Source organism: Cavia porcellus, unplaced genomic scaffold, assembly GCF_034190915.1.
Source record: "Cavia porcellus strain 051 isolate PalLab524CR breed Dunkin Hartley unplaced genomic scaffold, mCavPor4.1 scaffold_19, whole genome shotgun sequence".
Lineage (NCBI taxonomy): Eukaryota > Metazoa > Chordata > Mammalia > Rodentia > Caviidae > Cavia > Cavia porcellus.
Window position 1 is genome coordinate 2,536,966 of NW_026947502.1, and position 16,541 is coordinate 2,553,506.

Here is a 16,541-nt window from a genome sequence, read left to right on the forward strand (position 1 = left end):
CAAGGGTAGTGTCTGGGCTGTTTTCTAGGCTGTTCCAGCCCAGCGCCACAAGGTATTTTCTGGGAGAGGTGGGCACTACAGGTCTGGGGTCAGGTGGCAGGCCGGTCCCTGGAGAGGTCTCTCTCCTTAGCTGGAGTTGACCTGGCCCCCTCACATGGTCCTTCCTCTGTGTGTCCCTGTGTTCGATCTCTCCTGGGAACACCAGTCCTGTTGGGTTAGGGCCCCCCTGAGTGACCTCATTTCAGTTTAATCACCATGTGAAAGGCCGCCTCCAAACACAGCCAACCTGGGGAGCACTGGGGTCAGGACTTCAGAGCACTTTGGGGAGGGGGTACAGGTCAGCCCATAACAAAGGGTTATAATGGAAAATAAATATTTGGTCTCCGTCAGTTCCTAGCACTGGCTTCTAAAATCCTCGGAATCTACCAGAATCTACTGTGTGATGAGTGTTTTGTGTACTCAGGAAAAGTCCCATGTCAGAAAGACCAAGACGGGGTTGGGGTGTTGGCCCTTTAGCCCTGCCCTGCACCTGGGAAAGGTAGAGGGGTTGGGGGTCGCGTTCAGGCACCCGTGGGTGTCTCTGTAATGAAACTCACGAACCCTGAGCCCTAGGTCTCAAGAGCTTCTGGGCCCAGCAATGCCTCAACTCCTGGGGACAGAAGTCCCTTGCCGGGGACCCTGCTGGACCTGGTTCTTTATTTGTGTCCTTTGCAGTGGACGGGCGGACACAAATGGTGCATTTGCCTGAGCTGTGTAGCCCTGAGGAGGGACGGCAGGAAGGCCTGAATGATCGTTAACAGATGGCCGGGGCTCAAAGCTGCTGTCTCCTGAGGGCAGTGTTGGGACCGAGCTGTTTGCCCTGATCCTGGGAGACAGCGCCAGGGTGGAGCCGTCGGCCCCCAGTGGTGCAGGAGAGCGGGACAGATGGACACATGTTGATATCGGGACCTTGGAGTGAAAGCCCCGTCTGGCTTTGGTGTGGCTTCCTGCACAGCCCGGAGCCCCTGGGTGAAGGGCGCGATGGCTGGAGGGTCAACAGAGCTGTGACTGAAGGGAGCCCGAGGGGTGTCAGAGAGCTAGCTGCCACTGTTGGCAGGGCCGCACTGAGTTGCCCAGGGATGTGGGCAAAACCAGTGGGAGTGGTTGGGGTCTCACCGGCCATCTGTCAGTTCCGAGGTCTTTCCTGGCCCGTGCTCCTGCCCTGTGGTTCACCCAGTGCCCCCTCCTTCCTCCGGGGAGGATGCTAGGAACCCAGCACTTCCTTTTCTGAGGTGTTCTGCAGACCCCACTGTGGGGTGACTGACCCGCCAGGCTGTTTAGGGCCCCAGCCACTCCCTGGGGTCCCCTGACTTCCTGCTGGGATCCGCCTTGGGTGTGCACCGAGCAGGTTCGAGGTGCTGTGACAGGCCTGCGGGTTCCCCCATTCTGCTGGCACCCGGAACCCGTGCAGCTGCCCCTGCCGCCCCCACTCAGCTGTGTTCCCAGCCTTGGGAGCTTTACTGAGCCACTGCGTTGCCCGGGCAGAGCTGGAACTTGTGATGTGTGGGATCTTTCTGCCTCAGCCTCCCAGACTATCAGGATCGCACCAACTTAACTTCCAGTATTTCTGACCAGGATTGGTTAATTGTTTTTCACGTGTTTCTGGTTGAATTTGTGCGTTAGTTGTAGAAAGTCTTGGTAAGAGATTTTTGCCCCGTTCTGTGTTTACTTAACCAAAGCAATCATGGGTCACTTCAACGTAACCTCAGAGAGAGTTGCTTCGTGGCAGGACAAAAGAGTGTTTGCGTTGTCACAGATTTGTGTGAGGCTCATGAGTTTAGTGACTTAAGACAGCATGTGTTTATTTCCCCAAAGTCCTGGAGGCCGGAAATCCAAACTGAGCCTTGTGGAGCTAAGCACAGGGGCTTGGAGGGGCTGTTCCTCTCTGGCTGTCGGGGAGAATCCACACTTTGCCCTGACCAGGCCTTTCTCAGCCTCTGGCCCCGTGGTCATCACCATCTCCCCTCTCCCCTTCTCCTCCTCGGCCTCCCACACGTAAGGACACTGGGGAGCACACCTAGGTCCAGCCTGGACAATCTGGAGTGTTCTCCCCATCTCAGGACCCTAAAGTTGGAGCACACCTGCAGTGCGAGCTCCCTGGGAGGCCGAGGTGGGTGGAAGATCACAATTTCAGGCCCAGCCTGGGCGATGTAGTAACTTAGCAAGACCCTGGCAGAGCGTCCTTTTCTGTCAAGGGTGCATGGTGGGTCCTGGGGATCAGGACATGGAGTCTCTGGGTCATTATTTGGCCCACTAACGTGCTCGGGGCCTTTGTGGTGACAGCTGTACTCCCCCGTGCGGGCAGGCTTTTGCTCTCAGAGCACTTTCCCTGAGGAGCCCTGACCTGGCCCTGCACACAATGTACAGGACACAGGTGACATGTCACACTGCAAGCCCTCTGCAAGCCCTCTGCAAGCCCAGAGGCTCCTTTCTCACGCCCCTCAGAGCCCCAGCTGCCCTGTCCCTCCACGAACTGGCCACTCGCCGTCCCCTCGGCAGCTGGCCCTGCTGCTGGGCCTCCTGTCTCCCACCTCTGCCTAAGGACCTGCTGGCCTTCCGGGCCCATCTTCCTGTCACTTCGCGTGACCGCCCTGGCGCTGAGTCCCTGCAGTGCGTACTCACCGGGGCGTCACATGACACGTGCTGGTGGCGCCTGGCTCCTCAGGGAAGAACATGCTTGTGGCTCTGTAATATGCACAGACCTGCACTTCCAGGCCTGGGACAGCGGGACAGTGCACCCGCTCGGGAAATGATAGCGGTTTGGGTCCACCGTCCTTGTGTTCTCATTGCTTCCCAAGGCCGTTTCCCAAGTCGCCACTGCGAGGGCTCCTCCCACCTTTCCCGGTCTCCATCTGGTGAGCAGGACCGAGTCACTCCTTGCACACTCTCTCTCGTGGTGCTTGTGGGGTGCACGCCCTCACACAGACCTCCCCGCCAGGGCAGCAGGAGTGGATTCAGGGCTCCTCTTAGGGGCTAAGAGCTGTTTCTCCTCCCGCTTCTTCCCAGTTTCTGTTTTCCCTTCCAGGGGCCTCTGAGCCCCAGAAGGCACCAGTGCCACCTACACCCTCAGGAAGCTAGAGCCCACTTCCGGAATTCCTGGCAGCACAGGACAGCATTCCAGGGGGCAGAGCCGGGGAGCTGGGTCCTGGTGAGGTCCCTGCTCCTCCGCTGCGGCTTGCACAGAGGGAATTCCTCATGGCCTGTGAGCGTTCACGCCCGGCAGGAGTGAGCAGAGACGCTGGCTGGGGACAGGGCTGAGTGTGCCAGCGAGGTGGTGCGGTGTGTTCTGGATTAAGTGCCCACATTCAGGCTTTGGGCCTCAGAGCAACAGTGCCACCCACAAATACTCGGTGCTCTTAAAATTCAGCACAGGGCATGCTGAGGCACACGTGCCTTCTCAGGTGCATGGCTGGGACGGGGAGTCCCTTGACCCCCTGGCAGGGCACCCCCAAGGGGCATGCACTCGGACTCCAGATCCTGGCCAGACAAGGAGCATAGAAGGCAGGACCTAGCCGAGCGGAGCTGGAGCTGTGCCTGGGAGGAGTGCAGAACTCGGGTCGGAGAAAGGAGATGCCCGGGACTTCCGGGAGAACATGGCGGACAGATAACAGCAACTACCGGAGGCTCTCTGAAAACTAGGCTCAGAAGCCAGGAATGGTGCGGACTGAAGAGACATAAGCAGGTGGAGTTATGCTCTGCTGACTCAGGAACGAACTCGGCTGAGAGAAACTAACTTGGAATGCAGTCCTGGTGCTAAAACAGGAACAGAAAAGCCTCGCTGCTGAGGCTGGACCCCACGCCATTTGGGTTTCCCGCCGCGCAGTGGCTGGCTGCCTCTACATCGGCTCAGCAAGGAGAGAGACGCACGGAAACTCTGAGAACGGGAGTCTGCGAACGGAGTCGAAAACAGGACGGGCAGGGAGGCATGTTCTGACTTGTGGCGAGGTGAGTGAGAGAAACTGACACTCCACCACAGTTTGACTCCAGCGGACTTTCTGGGCCCGGGCAGTCCTGCGGGAGCAGGGCCTGGTGGCGACTCCAGCCACACATTCCCCTCTCGGGCGGGATTGGTGAAAAGTGCCTGGCCTGTGTGACGCTGCCGGCGGACCCCGTAGGCTGGCCCAACCCAGATCCCAGAGCCTGACGGAGGCCGGGAGGCCGGGAGGGGCGGGCCCCACGTAGGCTGCCTGGTCCGTAACTCCCTGGTGCGCTGCGGTGGGTGGGAACACCTAACCGGCGCAATTCGATCAGGCTGTGGCTGACAGGGAGAGAAGCTGGGCCTCTCATATAAGCTTGCATATATAAGGAACAGAGAATATGGGAAGAGGCAGCAACAAGAAAGGCTCCTCGGCCCCCAATTCTGAGAAACAGGCAATAGCAGACACCGCACCATTACACATAAGGCGCCATATAGAGAGCCTCATAGACCAATTCAGGAATGAAGTTATCAACGACCTGAAGCTAGAAGTATGCAAAATAGTTACAGAAATGCTAAGCACCACCCAAGAAAAAACAGATGGTGGAATGGAAGAACAGAAAAAAAGGGGAGAATTGTTTGATGGAGAAAACAGGGAAAGCATAGAATACGTGAAGCAGGTTCAAAGGGACTACCAAGAAACTAAGAAGTCTATCGAAGACTGGCATAACAGCTTGAAAGAAACTAAGGACAGACTATCTGAACTGGAGGGCAGAATTGTAATATGGGAGAATGAAATGAAAAACTTCTTAAAAATAACAAAGAAACAAACAGCAATAATACAAAGACAAGAAGATGATAAGAGGATCCATAACTTAAGGATTAAGAACATAAAAGAAGAAGTAGGGACACAAACAAATGAACTACAAAAGCTACTCACAGAAATAATCCAGGAGAATTTTCCTAATTTAGCAAAAGGTAAAGATACTCAGATGTATGAGGCATACAGGACCCCAGCTACCTACAACCCAAACAGAGCAACACCCAGGCATATAATAATAAAAATTCCAGAAATTCAATACAAGAACAGAATATTAAAAGCTGTCAGAGACAAGAAACAGACCACTTACAAGGGAGCACCCATCAGAATTACAGCAGATTTCTCTGCACAAACCATCAAATCACGAAGAGCGTGGGGGGAAATAATTCAAGCTTTGAAAGATAATAATCTCCAGCCAAGATTGAGATATCCTGCACAACTGTCCCTGGAAATTGATGGAAAAACAAGGTGCTTCCAGGATAAAGAGGAACTGGGGGAATTTGCAACCACCAATTCAACTCTACAGAGAGTATTGCAGGATATTCTAAAAAAAGAAAAATACAAAGAATCCAGAAATAATGGAGGCCACAACGAATGGAGCAGAGAACAAAGTGAAGAAGACAAACTGACAGCTACTGACAGAATAAGAGCTCAACAGAAATGAGGCAGAGAAGATTGGATGATAGGAACAGCTATTTTGGAGAAAATGACATCTTAATAGGTAATACTGATTTAGTATCATCTTGTTTTGAAGTCTCATCTAGCTTTTGTCCTTCTGTCTCCAATGGTCCAAATAGGTTGTATCTTACTGGATTTTCTTATGTATGATAGTATAAGCAAAAACCTTTTAAAGACAAGGAGATTATACAGAAACCATTGTTCATTTTCTGTTAGTCGATTCTAAATACTCTGTAATGCTGTCATTCTCTTAAATGGTTTTACATTGTTTTGATATACTTAATGCTACAGTACGAAGTTGTACTCAAGGATTTCAAGGAAAGAGACAATATGGTAACTACTTTTAGGTCAGTATTATCTGGTGGTGAAACACTATTCTGCTTAAATGGTTATGTTTTGATCTGCGCTGTTTCGTTGTTATGCCCTCTTTTATCTCAATCTCCACCCCATTATTTACTTTTTTATTTTTATCCTTTTAATTAAAGGAAAAAAATAGCAGGATATATTATAGTAACCCACTTTGACTTTCTATTATCTCAGTTTAAAGCCCTGTATTACTCTCACCATCTGGTTTTTAACTGATGTTCCCCTATTCTGTTTTGCTGGATAGTATCAGGTTCGAAAATTTAGGCATCAGCTGTGAAGATAATGAGATTCATTATAACGCCCATTCTCGTTGGCTTTTATCTATTTTTGAAGACCTACAATGTCTCCAAGGTTTTGGTTTTGTCGGTTTTATTCTTTACTGTTTTGTTCAATTGTATTGTAACTAATGATATAGGCAATTCTATTAGAGATAGCGGGAGGCATTATGGTAACCATTGTTGATCACCTTGTATTATGTTTTCACATTATCTATTATGTCCACCCTTTTGACTTGACCGATTCTGTTCTGTTATATCACATTTGGTTTTACTCTCTTCCAAAAAAGTAATAAGAACCATGGGAGCAATGAAACCCAAAATGTGTAATAGTCATTGTACAAAAGAGAGGAAAAGAAAGTGCTCTATACTATATAACTGCATGTATATTTAAGTGTATAAGATAGAAAATGATATCACCGAGTCTTATTGGATCATTGAACAGAACTGTTTGCAGTATCATTGATGGAATGTTCACTTTACAAGCTTTAATTTTGTGACTTAAACAATTATTTCTAAGATGACAATGTGTAATCCATTAAAAAAAAAAAAAAAAAAAAGAAAGGAGATGCCCGGGAGGCCGAGGTGCCTGGTGTTGCCCAGTGGTCTACGGGAACCATGGCAGAGGCTCAGATGGTCCCTCTGGCGCCCTGGTGGGGGACAGGCTAGGAGACCTAAGGGTGTCCAGGCAAGGGACCAGAGAAGAGAATTCTAGACTGAAACTCAGGGGTCTCCTCGAGTGGACACCCAGGAGCCTGAGTTGCCATGGGCTCAGGTCAAGGAAGCAAGCAGCTTCGACCTGGGGAGGGGAATGGACCACCTTGTGAGAGGCAGGCAGGTGCTGCCAGCAGGCCCTGCTCCTCCTGTGTCACCAGAGGGGCTGTGTCTGTGTCCCTGCGCTGTGAGGGGGTCAGAGCTGCTGAAACACCCTCGGGGCTCAGCATACACAGGACTTGTGCCTGGCCTGGAGACCATGAGCCATGAGCATCTGCCGGCCAGGAGGAAGCAGGAAGCTGCCCCTCACCCTGAGTGCTCACCCTGGGGCTCAGGAAGCTGGTGAGATGTGAAGCCCAGTGACAGGGCTTGGGAGATGGGGCTGGGGCCTTCGTGAAGGGATTCGTGCCATCTTGTGGGAGTCAGTGAGATCTCTCTCTCCAGGGACCCACACCTCCATTTTCCAGCATGACTTGTGGTCTCCCAGTCTTGGACTTTGAACAAAACTCTGAGCCAAAGCCAACCTGTTTCTTTATAAAGTACCCAGTCTCCGGCATTCTGTTATAGGCACAGGAAATGGATGAAGACATTTGTTGCCTCATGTTGACACTGAGTATGGATGTGGCAGTTCCGACCAAGAACCTGGCATCACTGGAGTCCATTTACATAGAATGGATCATTTTTTATACTCTAATAATTTTTATTCTATGGAAAAAAGGTAAAACAAAACTTGTAGCAGAATAATAGGAGAATAACAATAATACATGTTGTTATCTTTAAAGTAGTTGCTCAGGGTACAAGATGTAAAAATTTCTGCAGCCGATATTAGCACAAACCTTCCTTTCTAGTGAGCTAACAGACACTGATGGTGTAACCGATTTGCATTTTTCCCTTTTTCCCACTGTCCTTCCCTCTTTCACCATCCTAGTTCCTTTGTCCTTTTGGAACAATCTTTTTTCCATTTCACAGTGTCTGTTGTACATTTTAGACTTTATTCATGCTGTCAGTTTCTCACACAAGGGAGACAATACAATGTTTATACAAGTGTCTGATTTATTTCACCTACAAATATGATCTCAGGTTGCAGCCTTCTCTATAGCTGAGTAGTACTTCATTGTATAAAGAGACTACATCTTTTTCATCCATTTCTTTGCTGGTAGGTATTTAGGTTGTTTCTAAGATCTGGCTGTTACAAACCGTGCTGCTGTAGACACGGGTGCACATATACTGCTGCGGTATGATGCTTATAATTCTTCTGGGAAGACACCCAGAAGAGTAGCAAGGTAGAATGGAATCTCTAATCCTAGTATTTTGAGGAACTGCCACGCTGATTTCCACAATGGTGGCCCCATTTTGCAATATCTATCGTACATTTTAGCCCTTATTCCCAATACCTGTTGCACAGTCTGCACCCCCACCAACAGTGCAGAAGGTTCCTTTTCCCCACAGCCCTTCCAGCATTTGTTACTGGTTGATTTCCTGGTGACAGTCATTCTTTCTGGAGTGAGATGGAATCTCAGTGTTGTTTTAATTAGCATTTTTTGAATGACCAGTGATGTTGAATAGTTTCCCATATATTTATTTGTTGTTTGGATTTCTTCTTAGAAGTGTGTATTCATCTCAGATGCCCATTTTTGGGTTGGGTCTTGGAATCTGGGGGTGGAATCTGCTCTTCTTCCTTCTCTTATTCATTAGAACAGCTCATCGCACAGTTCACAACAGCAAAGAGAAACAGTCAGGCAAAGCTGTAGCTTTCATGCACCAGAATTTATATCTCAGATCTGTTGTTTTATGTCTGCTGATCAAGTTACTTACTCATCCTGAACAATTACAGATTTTGTATCTGTTAAGCAGCAGTAATAATACCCACTTGGCACGCTTGCTCTGGGGGTTGGTGGGAATGTAAATCACTGTGAGCACTGAGGAAGTGACGCTGTCACTAGGGAGCAGGCACAGGGTGGTCAGCTCCTGCATGAGGCCGGCGTGGCCACAGCACACAGTGTGGGTCTGGCCTGCGTCTCCCGTGACAGTTGCGTGGGTCGCCCACTGGATCCCCACAGCTTTCAGGGTCACAGGAGGAGGGGGCACCCATCTTTGGTGACTGCAATTTCCTTTCCAAAGTTGCAGAGCGGGAACCATGGACAGAAGAGACCAAAGCGGGCAGCTCCAAGGTTTCTCTATATCTAGAGCAGTTTTAGGTTCCTGGTAAAATTAGGCTGCGGGCACGGAGTTCCCATGTGCACGCTGCCCCCCAGGGCTGCCCACGCTGCCAGCACCAGCCCCACCAGAGAGCTGCATTCGCTCCAGCGAGACACCTGCCTTGCCAGTGTCATGCGGGGGGCGGTGTTTACGCTTGGGTTCACCGTTGGTTCTCCATTTCTGGGTGACAGCGTGCCACAGTGATGAGATCACCCAGAGTGGTGTCACTGCCCTGAGCATCTCTGTGCTCTGCTGCTTTTGTGGGCTCCCTAGTTTGACCTGTTCTGGAATGTCACTTGCCTGGATTACATCACAGGCCATCTTCTCCCTGAGGCTTCCTCCGCACCCCTCCTGCCCTGGTGGTCGGTTCCTCTCAGAGCTGAGCAGCACCCGCCTGCCTGCTGCGTGTTCCGTTATCTTTCTCCATCCGTCTGCCACGGGCCGTCTGGTCACTCCCAAGTCTGGAGCATGAGGAGTGGAGCTGCCACCAGCTCCTGGCTCCCGTGTGAACTTACGTTTTCAGCTCCTCTCGGGTCAGTGCGCAGCGCTTGATTGCTGGATCAATGGCAAAAAATACGCTTTTACGAGAAAGCAGGACACTGACTCCCAGAATGGCTGCACTGTGAATTCCCAGGCGCCACCCCAAGCTCTCAGCATGCCTCGTCCTTGTCCTGAGATGCGCCCCGTGGGGTGGCGCTCCTGGGTGAATCTCCGTCTCTTTGTTGAGGTCTCACCTCATTGCCTTACTAGGGTCCTCTACCTCGTTTTTTTGTGTTGTTCTCTTAGCGCTGCATTTGAAGAGTTCTCTGTGTGCTTTGGGGAACAGTCGCTTATCAGATCTGCCTTTAGCACATATTCCCTGCAGGAACAGGCCCATCGACAGGCTGTGTTTAAGTGGTGGGCTCAGTCATGCCCCTCTTGGGAAGCCGGGTAGGGGGGAGGGCACGCGCTGCAGGAGGGCGAGGGCTAAGTGGTGCTGACTGCCCCGACAGTGGCCTCAAAGGCTGCGTCTTGCTGAGAGTGGGATCCTTGTCCTGCCTTCAGCACTAGGGCGTGAACAGATGGGAGCCGGCTGCTAGCAGCCGCAGGAGAAGCTCATGGCTGGGCCCTCCTACTAGGGCGCCATCAGGAGCACCATCTGTGAGGACAAAGAGGCGGCGTGGATCGTGACTGTCACGAGTCACGAGGTAGGGAGTGCAGGGCCCAGAGAGGCCCGGCTCAGCACGACTCTCGGGGGTATACATGGCCGAGGCCACAGAGCAGAAGATGAGACACAAGGGCAGAGTTTCTGGCTGGCTCGAGGGGCTCTGGGGGATTCCGCCTGTTATGGGTTGAGAACTGGTGGTGAACTTAACGCTAGCTGGATTACATCAGCATGCACTGAGAGAAGATGCTCCACCTGAGGAGAGTTGCCAGGATAAATAGGTGGAGAAGAAGGGAGGTGTGGAGGGTTGAAGCGTTAAGGAGGCACTGTGGGTTCTCCTATGAGTTGCTGTCTGAGCTGTTGGTTCTCCTGGAGAAGCTCTGGTCCTCACATCGAGCATTGCTTCCTGGCTCCAGAGGGGAAGACACGTGCTGCTTGGTCTCCAGGATGAACTCGTCATGCTGCTTCCTGGCACATATTGGACTGTGCTTGTCCTCGGAGGAGCTCAGGGCCTCCATATCACTGAGGACAGCTGTGGTGCCTTTCAGGACAGTCCCACTCTTTGTTGTGAGTGTGACTTCTCGGCTCCAGTGTAGAACCCTCATCCCACTAGCACAGCTCCTTCATCCTGCTGGCATAGACTTTCTGGCTTCCACTGCTGACCCTTGGGTCTTCTGGCATGGATCCATAAAAGAGACTGGTCTGAGTCCTTCTTGTGGGCTCTGGGCCTCCAGTTGGACTCGTGGGAGGCATTGTCCTGAGCTCTGGGTTTTTATCTGGACTCATGTGGGACATTGCTGTGGGGTTTAGGCTCTTGACTAAATAATCTCTGTCCTTGGTGGTGTGGATAGATTTCCTGCATTTTCCTGTGTTAACTTCCAGTGACCATTATAAAAATATTTTAAACTCCATGTCCTGATCTGAACTGTGCTCTGTGTACAACCCCTGACTACAACACCACCCTTCCGGGTCTTTGTATATAAAGACAACTGTTTACATGCAGAAAACAGCCGACTCCGAAAGGTTGATGATTGCTGTGGTTGTTGATTTTGGCCCTGCTAGGGATTAGCCAAGGCCCCTGTGTGTGCAGGGCAAGGGCCCCAGCACCGCCCCAGGCCCAGGCTTTCTGCTGCAGAGCTGAGCACAGCTAGCACAGAAGTAGGCCAGAAGCAAGAGCCCCCGGGAGTTCCCTGAGCTGTGGACAGAAGGGCAGAGGGCACCTGCTGAGCTGGAGAGGCACTAGAGGGTACACCCTGGGCTTGTGCTCAAAGACAGAGGCGCTGTCCAGGCTGAGTCCCCACCTCCATTACCTGTGGGCAGCTGCGCAGAGGATGCATGGCCGCTGCACGGTGGGGACAGCCAGTGCCGAGCTCTTCCACATGGAGAGGTAGACACTGAGGGTGCACCCCAAGAAGAGGCCTCAAAGAAACTGCAGATGGGCCTCCATGCCCCCGCCCCACCACTGCTGCCACCCAGACCCCCTCCACACCAGGTGAGCGCCCACTGCATGCCAGGCCTGCGCTGGCTTCTCCACGGCTGACTCCGCATTTGACTTCCATCCAGCTCTTGGGGTCAGCAGGACCCTCCCTGGGCAGGGGAGGACACTGAGGCGGGGATGTGGCTGGGACATAGCCGGGCTCTGCACTGTGCTTTGGATTTGGCAGGTGGATTTACGCTGTCCTCTCTGGTTCTCTCGAGAGCCCTGCCAGGTGGTCATTGTGTCCAGTTTACAGAGCAGGAGATCACGTGCCCACAGCATCTGAGTGGTGCCAGGAAGTGGACATGCCTGACCCCCAGCCCAGTTCTCACCTCAGCTCTTCTCTCTGGCTTTCTTTCTGTCTTTACTGCTTTGGTGTCCCAGGGTGCAAGAGGAGCCCTCAGACGCTGGCAGAGCCCCTGCAGCAGGGTATTTGTACTTGCAGGATCTCATGGGTCTCGGGCCTGGGAGAGCTGGGGGAGAGACTGTAACCTGCACTTTACGGTGTGGAATCCAGAGTGCCGAGAAGGGGGACCCTGCAAGGTGGCCAGCAAGCAGCACCACGCCTGAACCTTCTCTGTGTAAGTTCAGCTTTCTTTGAGGAGTTTTTATCCTGAGGAAGAGTCCAGGGCCATTAGTGGTGACCCGCATAACACATGGACCACCACCACCCGTGACTTCCTGAGCGACACTGGGGTCACTCGTCCTCGCCCTGGCACTGGCCTCTCTCTGTACCACTCCAGAGAAGAGCATTAAATGCTCTTTGCCTATGGATTTCCACATTCTACTGCCTCTCTCAGGGTAGGGGCAAAGCAGAGGACGTGTGGGACCCAGATTAAAGGACTCCTCACCCTGCCAGCACTGGCCTGGGATTCCAGTGGGCAGCCCAGAGCTGCTGAGCACATGGCACTCGAGACAAGGCTGTTTTAAGAAGTGTTTGCAGCCGATCACCCTGGTGCCAGAAGGGACTTTGGGGAGTGAATGCCATAGGAAGGAGCACGGGCTGTCGCAAGCGAGACTGATCGGTTCCTGCCTTCCACCAGGTGTGAGCAAGCAGAGACCGTCCCTCAGCTTGGGGGGCCATGAAGAGCCCCGGAAGATGGGGGGCGGCTCTTAGGGTCTAAATCTTAATTGCTGTGTGAAGAAGGTCACTTAGCTCCCCAGGTCCTTCTTACAAGGGGCCTCTTCTGCCTCTTGGTCCCCAGCTCTCTGGGACTCTCTGCTGGATCAGCTGAGTGAGGGGCCACAGGGACACAGCGACCCCTCCATCCCTCTGTGCGCTTAGAAGCCTCTGTCCGGAGTGGAAGGAGCATCTCCAAATCCAAGAGGAGCATCACCAGGAGGTGCACCCACCCAGGTCCCCGCAGCCGACCCAGAGCCACCACCCAGGCTGCAGCAGCCTTCGCCGAGCCCGCTTGTGCTGAGCGCTGTGACTCGAATGCATCCCCAGCTGAATTCCCAGCTGGGCAGTGTTGAGAGGGCGGAGGAAAGAGGCCCAGGCCCCGGGTCTCTGCCCAAGGGGCAGGTTGCTGTGGTTGTCGTTGTTACAAAAAATCGCTCCTGGGCCCTTCCACGCTCTGCAGTAGGATGATGCTGTGTGGAGGCCCTGGCCAGATGCTGGCCACTGCGTCTTGGGCTGCCCAGGCTGCAGCTGCAAAAAGAGTACATGACCGCTTTGTGTACATCACCAGGCTCAGGCACAAACTCCCCGTGAACTGCTGCTGGAATCTGGACATTGTGCTGTGGTGGCGTTTGTCCCAAAGCCACTCTAACAGCTTTCCTGGCTCACAGTAGACAGAGTCACCCTGCTAGGCACCGGCAGTAACCAGGATCAGAGGCCAGGTTGCAGCAGCCAGGGTGGCAGCACGGTCAGCACTCGCCTGGATCTGTAGCAGGACGGTTGAATAGATTGTGACTCCTGGAGGGTCTGAGAGGAGGGTCTGCGTGTCCGGGGTGCCCCTGAGTACGGAGGCCTGGACTAGAGTGACAGCGGGGGCAGGACCTGCTCTGCAGCTGCCCTGGTCTGCACAGCTTCCTGAGCATCACCTTTGCACACTCAGGGCTTTGCCTGGGGACATTGATTCCCAAGTCACAGGGGCGAGCGAGTCCCACGCTGTGCCTGGGCCCCTGCAGTCCTGCACAGCCAGGCCCTGGGCAGGGCTGAGCACGCGGCAAGCCTCCCTCCTGACACAAGGGAGCGGAAGCAGCAGGAGGACCAGGCCTGTCCTCGTTTCTGTCTGTCTCCCCTATAACCTGCTGAGTGCAGAGGGGCTGTGGGACTTGGCCTAGGCTGGGTGATGAGGGTCCCTGTGGGCCCAGGGATGGCTGGACAGGCAGGCTGGCTGCTGCAGTGGGTCAGGGCTGCAGGCTGGGCCAGGCATCCAGGGACCAGCAGCACCACGTCAGGTTCAGGAGTCCTGACCAGGCTGCTTCCCTGCTAGTAAAGGGAGTGGTGGGTAGGTGTGGCCAGGAGGGGTGACATTTAGGGCAGGATTATAAGTCTGTGTTAAGAGAAAGAGCCTAGACAGGAAGGCTGAGCTAACCTGATAATAATAATCCTGATCTCAGTACTGATCATAGCCAACGCTTACTGAGTACGCAAAAATCTCAAACTTCACGCCTTCTGTCTCACTTGATCACCTGGAGGCAGGTGCTGGCATCAGCCACATCTTAGAGACAGTGAGACCTAGACACAGAGAGGTTAAAGTAACCTGACCAACATCACACAGCAGCTACACAGCTGAACCCTTTGGATCTGGACCCAGTGAACATGGGGGAGCAGAGCCCTCCGAACGCAGGGCCACCACACAGCTGACTTCCTGCAGCTCCACCCGGTACCGCCTAAGGCCACATCCTCAGGGCTGACGGGTGTCAGGGGAAGGCCTTGGCCCGGAAGCCAGCCTGAAACCGGAAGCTGAATGAATAACAACCCTGAATAAATGTTTGCGATTAAACTTGAAGGGGAAAATGTAGTTTTCTTTGGACTCACATCAGGCCGTGTCCGAGGCCGGGTTCAGAGTGTCCTCCTTTGTCCGGTGCTCTGTCATCTTTCCCTCCAGCAGGGCCAGGCACAGCTGGGTCTGCAGCCAGGCGGCAACGGGGCTTCCCAGTGAAGCAAGCAGGGTGTCTTTGCGCTGCCAGCACTCAATCAGGCCTGTGGTTCTCTGTGGTGTCCAGTGCCTCACGAGGGAAGGAGGGATAGAGTGGAAGGGGGCAGCCTGCTCTGGCTTTTCCAGACAGAGCACCTGGGGTGCTGCGTGCCTGCTTCCCGTCATGGGCAGAGACCAGGGGCACAGCTTTGCTGCTGGGGAAGAATCAGACTCCACCTGCAAGAGCAGGGACAGAGCTCGCACAGGCAGGCTGGGCAGCCCTGGCCTCCGTCTGGGGGCTGTGGCCGGCAGGGACAGGGTTAAATTGGTCTGTGTGTCTCACGCACGCCTGTGTCCATGTGCTCGTATTGTAAGGTGCGTGTGTACATGCATGCGGGGGCATTCGTGCTCTTGTGTAGGATGCATGTGTGCACACGAGTCCTGCGGGGTGCGTGCGTGTGTCTCTCCATCTGCAAGGAGTGGTTGTCTTTCGCCCAGCCTCCTCGTGAGTGTAAGTCTCACTTCTACACCAGACCCTGATCCTGGTGTCCGGCGAAGTGTGGTCAGCACATCCTCTGGGCAGCAGCCCTCGTGGGTGCTGACCCCTGGTCCTAGCTCTCTGGAAACGCCTGCCTCCCTCCAGGCTTGAGTGAAACGCTGCTCATGAATTACCGAGCACTTATCTCTGCTTTTCAAGTGGGCACGGTCCAGCCAGCTGCAGTGTCCACAGTGCCTTTATTCCTATTGCTAAGTCATATTTTAGGGTCTGAATATGGCGTGGCTGTTGTAGTCCTTCATCTGCTGCTGGCCACGTTAGTTGTTTTCAGTTTGGGGCTGTTACAGCTAAAGCTTCTCTGCAGGTTTTTGTGTGGACACAGAATTTCATCTCTCTGACATAAGTTCCCCAGAGGGCACTTCCTGGGTCATAAGATAAATGTCAGTTAAGATGTTTCTTTAGGAAACTGCTAAGCAGTTTTCCATAGCAACTACCCCAAGTCAGGTGAGCTGTAGAAATCTTAAGCACCTTTATGCTCCAGTGTTTATAATATTTGTGTCTTAGTTGCTCCCTGTATATGAATTGAGAAACACATTAGACGACTGTCACTTTTGCTTTATCAAGTATAAGTTCAAAAACTCAGAAGAAGGCCTATCACACTTCCCCACTTTGCTTTGGCTTGCTGTGCTCCTCCTTCCTCTGCGATGTTCCTCTGTCCCTCTCCATCATTCCCTGCACTTCGGAGAATTTCCTAAGCTTCCTTTTAGGACAGACCTGCTGGCAACGCATTCCCTGAGTCTTCCTTCTTCTGAGGAAGACTGTTGATTCCCTCGTCTTGAAGGACGTTTCCACTGACCTAGAGTTGCAGATCTGCTTCAAACACTAAAAAAATAATCTTTCTGCTTCCTTCGGGTTGCCATGGTTTCTGGTTCACTGTGTTTGAATTGCTTGTCTCCAACAGGCAAGGTGCCTTTTCTCTGTGAAATGTTTTTCTTCACTTATAATTTTCAGAAGTTTGATTATGATATTTTTTGGTGTGGGTTTATTTAAAGAGTTTTTTCTTCCCGTTTGGGGATTGCTCAGCATCTTAAATCAGTAAGTTTAAACTCCTTAGGCACGTTGGGGGATGTTTTAAGATTTATTTATTTGTTTATTGGTACTGGGGATTGAGCTCACAACCTCGCACTTGCCAGGCAGGCACAGTGGGGATTTTTAAACCATTGATTATTTTTCTGAATCCTATTTCTCTTCTGGGATTCTTGATAACACAAAGGTGAGATCTTTTGTTAGTTTTTTCTTGGCTCCTTGTCTCTGTGTGGGTGAAACTG

The 16,541-nt window shown here is 52.5% G+C and overlaps 1 protein-coding gene and 1 long non-coding RNA gene across 2 annotated transcripts in view; both read left to right on the forward strand.

The window, feature by feature from the left end:
• The window catches only part of Col23a1 (collagen type XXIII alpha 1 chain), a 250,231-nt gene that overhangs the window by 118,702 nt on the left and 114,988 nt on the right, over positions 1 to 16,541 (forward strand). The gene's annotated exons all lie outside the window — the stretch shown is intronic.
• Positions 11,238 to 14,596, forward strand: LOC134471564 (uncharacterized). Its single transcript, XR_010041005.1, has 2 exons — positions 11,238 to 11,643; positions 12,074 to 14,596. It is a non-coding gene; the product is annotated as an uncharacterized LOC134471564 (long non-coding RNA).